A 5,151-nucleotide genomic window follows, 5' to 3' on the forward strand; every position below is an offset into this window, starting at 1 on the left:
CTTACACTTAACTTCTCATAAACTCTTCAGCATTTAATGCTATATTATGAATACATGGGACAAAGTGTACTTAAAAAGACAACACAAAACTAGTTGGTTGAATAAAAGTTTTGCAGTTTTCCATTAGTGATCTCTTGTTAACTTCATGTTTTAGTTCAAAGGATGTAGGTTAAAATGTGTGCCCAAAACATCATCCCCTGGAGGTTATCAGACACTGGGCTTTCCAAACTATTGTCCATCTAGTTTTCCTACAGAATCCTGATATACAATGGCTGTGGATTAGGAATTTTCTGTGAAGGAAAGGTGCCTGACGTCAACTGCTACGTTGCCCCTATCTTATCCACCTGAAGACTGTCTGTGTGAATGGTGTTTCCCTGAAATGCAAGTAACCATTTCTTGCTAAATAGGACAGGGAAAAGAGATGATGTCATGGGACAGGTTGGAGATTATTCCAAACAAAGGGTATATTGTAGCTTAGGAGAATAAGTGGGAGACCAGACGAGCAGTAGTTAATGAGTAATCAACTAAGTGTTCACTGAGTCCTTCCTATAGCCCCAAAGTGAAGTAACTGGTGTGAGAATCAATGCAATAATGTATTGCCTTAAGAGGAAGTTATGATCTTATTTGGCAATGTGTGTTTTGCATCTCACATGAAAGCAGCATGTTTCATAGAAATGTCGGAAGTACAGGCAGAATCTGAAGGTGGGAGACACAGTGATACACAGATAAGCAAGCACAAGTTGAGGGAGGCTTATGTTGGACACTGAAGAATTTTAGGTGGTCCTTTGAGATTACTGGCTGAAGATCCGAGGTGGGTGGAGCTTATTGTGAGAATGAGCTTTGATGTGCAGGGATATTTATGGGAAAGGAATGTGAAGTCTCAGATATTGAAGGCAGGTGACTTTAACCTTGATGTGAAGGGAAGTGATAGCGGATTCCTAACCAGGTGCACTCTGGGAAGCCCAAGCTGTCATCAGGGCACAGGGTGGAACGGCGCAGGATGTGCAGGGAGGTATGAATTTCCTCAAAGTGTACTTATAAAAATGATTTGTTAGCTGGGCATGGTGGTGCACGCCTTTAATCCCAGCACTCAGGAGGCAGAGGCAGGTGGATCTCTGTGAGTTTGAGGCCAGCCTGGTCTACAAAGTGAGTTCTAGGACAGTTAGAGCTGTTACACAGAGAAACCCTGTCTTGAAAAACCAAAACCAAACCAAACCAAACCAAAACAAAAAAATGATTTGTTGGGCTGAGATTAAGGTAATATGAAGTGGATGATTTGAGAGTCAACAGGCCAGTGGCATTTAACACATTCACAACATTACACAGCCATCTCCGCTGTCTAGTGCCAAAGCATTTCCACCATTCCAAAGTAAGACTCCGTCCTACTGAAGGGGCGTTCTCCCAAAGTCTTTCCAGTTTCTGGCTACCATCAGCAGGCACCCTGCCTCTGCCGTTATGGTTATTTAAGTGAGTTATATAATCTGTAATTTTTGTGTTTGTTTTTTCCCCAATATACTTTATGTGTTAAGACTTCCTTATGTTTGTGCCTAAAAAGTATCCTGGAGACCTAATTTTAAAGATTTAAAACATTTTTATTCTTTTTATTTATTTTTTTTACTGTGTATATTTGTGTGTGTTGTGTGTATGCACACATTTGTGCACATCCATGGCACAGACATGGAAGTCAGAGAGCAGCTTTCAGGAGTTGGTTATCTCCTTCCACCATGAGGCCAGAGGGACTGATCTCAAGTCATCAGGTGTGGCAGCGACTGCTTTGCCAACTGAGCCATCTCAGCAGTACTGAAGACCTGGTTCTGACCAGTGTGGAGGCAGATGATGAACTGGCTTATCCCAACTATATTTTGATGCAGGGGGTCATTGTTAAAATTTATAGTTCCATTTTGTGTGTGTGTGTGTGTGTGTGTGTGTGTGTGTGTGTGTGTGTATGTATATATATATATATATTACATATAAGCTCTCTCTTTCCATATATATATATATATATATATATATATATATATATATGATGCATATAAGGCAACTATTTTGAGTAAATGTAGTTGGACAGGCCCAGTGGTGCAGGCCTGAGTCCCAGCTAGTTGAGAGTCTGAGTCAGGAGAATGACAGGTTCAAAGCTAGCTTGGGCTACAGAATTAGTTAAGTCTTGCTTGGGAAATTTAGTGTGAGCCTGTTGCCAGTGAAAAGTAGCAGTAAAGAGGTCAGAGAGTAGGTCAGTGGTAAAATGCTTGCCCAGTATCCACAAAGGCCTAGTCTCAGTTCATAGTAACACACAGATACACACACAGAACAGTGGAAGTGATTAATTTTAGGGAATAAAATCTCAACTTGAGAGTAAAATTTACTAGTAGTCACATTGGACGAAGGTCTCAAATTTGGAAAAGAATTGATAATTGCAGTCTTTCTTCACATTTGAATTCTTTTTCTTAAATTGAGATGGGGTCTCATGTAGCCCAGGCTGTCCTCTAACTTTGTATGCTGTGGAGGCTGCCCTCCCTTGTTCTCCTGTCCCCTGGCCCCCACCTTCTGCATGCTGAGGTTGCAGGTGTACACCATCTTGATGGCTGAGCTCTCTTGTGAAAGACCTGCTAGTTGTTCCGGAAGGTGAACCTGGTGGAAGCAGACCGGAAAACAGCCCAGGCACGGAAATCGAATCTTCACAGAAGGCCAGACACCAATTTTATCTTGGCAAAGTGTATTTTGCTATATTTGCCTGTAATGGGATGAAGTCAAAGGCTGGAGGCAGACGACTTGTAAGACATGCTGAAGAGGTGTCATTGGGGCATTTTCCAGATGACGGACAGTCATCGAAAGTTGGTCTCCGTCAGTGTGTTTTCACAGCAATGGAGAAACAACCAACGCACCAGCATCACATATACGTTATTCAGTTAAGAGAAAATTATGAGGACGAAAGTTTCCTTGTTTTTTTTTTTTTTTTTTTTCTTTGCGCACTGGAGGTAAGCCCTGGGACCTCATGATGGCAGGCAAACATGCTTCTGCTGAGCTTCATTCCCAGCTCCACCAAGAGAAAAGCCACTTCTAGCCTCATGTTGTAAATTATTAGCATGTAACTAGTAACCAAACTTCTTTCTCTCATTGCGTGAGACCAGATCAGCAGACCATCTTTCCAGTGGAACAATTTTTTTTCTTTTTTCCTTTTGAGACAAGGTCTTGCTTGCTGCCTCAAACTCAAATTCTCCCTTTTCTCAGCCTCCCGTATGTTGGGGCTCCAGGCATGTGCCACCATCCCTGGCTTTCCAAGTACAGTTTATCAGTGCCATCATGCTTAAAATCTTTTACATGTCTAATCAGAAGAAAAACATTAGACAAATCCAAATCCAAGGCAGTCTACAAAACCCACAACCAGAACTCTTTGAAGATCACAAAAAGACTAGTGAAGATTGACAATTTGTCTCAGCATAGGAGTGGTCCAGGCAGACAAGATGATTGAACTATCTGCTATTCTGTATAGAATCTAGGGATGGCAAAGGAAGTCAGCCGAAAAGCTGGGGGAATTTAAACAAAAGGTGGGGTTCAGTGAGAAGCCTCGTTTCTTAGTTTTGACAAGTGTGTGTTCTCATGTGATTTGGTGACATTAGAGAAAATTGAGTAAAGGGCATATAGGAAATTCTTACGCTGTCTTTGGAACTTTCCTATAAATCATCTCTCTCTCTTTAATTCATATGGAAAAAAAAATCAATGCCGGCAGCTCTTGGCTTTGAAGAGGAAATTTGTATGTGTTAGAGTAATCTATGGGCCTTTCTCGAATGATCCAGGCTGCCTTGCCTTCCCTAATCTCACTTCTGATAATCTCACTCAGTGTCCACCCTTCACAGGTCCCGCGGAACCATGTGTCCTGTCTTGCTCCTCCTTGAACCTTGTTTCCTTTTCCTGTGTCACTCCTGGTTAGTGTTTTTAACTTCCTATATATGATTATTATTTTTGAAATATGTCTACCCCATTCCAAGCCCCAGCTCTTCAGGGGTCCACTGCTGCCTCTTACAGGAAGGACAGAAATCCCTTTCTGCCTGCTGTCTCCTCCCTGTTCCCATCCAATGTATTCTCCACTTAGGAGCCACAGCGAACTCTTGAAAGCATGAATTGTTCTTCAAACTTTGGGTTTGTGTTCTTCAAACTCTTGTTCCCAGAGTGAAATCCACCAGGCTCTGCAGCCCCTTAGTTGCAAGAGCTCTGGGGCATCATCTTCCTACCAGACTCGGAGGCGGGCTGCTGTGCACTCTTGGGTATTACCTGTGGCCGGGTCCCTGCTTCAACAGTTCCTGCCCCTATTTCCACGTCTACCTGCTGCTTTCTGTTCAAGATGACAGGAAGGAGATAACTATCTTTTTATGGTTAGTATCAGTCTCCCGGTTCTGTCCTTTATCAGCTGTGTGACCGTGGGTAAGCTGTTGGGATCCTCTGTGTCTGTTAGCTCATCAGTTGTGAGGAATTGTAGGAAGTGAAGCGGTTACATCATTACCTGGCAACAGGGCAGGGTTAAGAATAGTGGTAGCTAGGCTATAATCTGTTCTGGGTCTTTGCGGCACTGAGCATAAAAGTAATGAGTGCATTATATAGATACCCTCGGGTTTCTAAAGTCTTACACAAATATTTGTTGAATAACTGCTCTTTCCTTTGTTTGGAATGTGTTTGCCCTCGTGCCTCTCCCTCCCATGTAGCCAGCAATATGGGCTCTTTGCTTCAACCTCAGCCCTGGGGTTAGTGCTACCTAAGGCCTCTCCTAGGCATGCCATGTCCACTGAAGCAGATCCATCTTCCTGCCGCTCGGCCCCACAGTTCCCACATTGGTAGAACTTCCTGTCTCACTTATTAGCCCATAAAATGGGTGAGAGCTGCTGGCGGAGAGCGAGGCTTTCAGTGGGGTTGAGTCAACCACTGATCATCTATCTCACTGGCGTCCTCAGGATCACGGTGCTGTTCTGAGGACCCTCCAGTAAGTTCATGGTAATCCCCAGTAACTGGTGGAAGCAGATAGAGAGATCCACAGCCAAGCACTGGGCCCAGCTCTGGGAGTCCCCCTGAGGAAAGGGAGGAGGGATTGTATGAGCCGGGGGCATCAAGGTCATGATGGGGGAACCCACAGACAGCTGCCCTGAGCTCATGGGAGCACAT

Source organism: Peromyscus maniculatus, chromosome 9 (genome assembly GCF_049852395.1).
Source record: "Peromyscus maniculatus bairdii isolate BWxNUB_F1_BW_parent chromosome 9, HU_Pman_BW_mat_3.1, whole genome shotgun sequence".
NCBI classification, from domain to species: domain Eukaryota; kingdom Metazoa; phylum Chordata; class Mammalia; order Rodentia; family Cricetidae; genus Peromyscus; species Peromyscus maniculatus.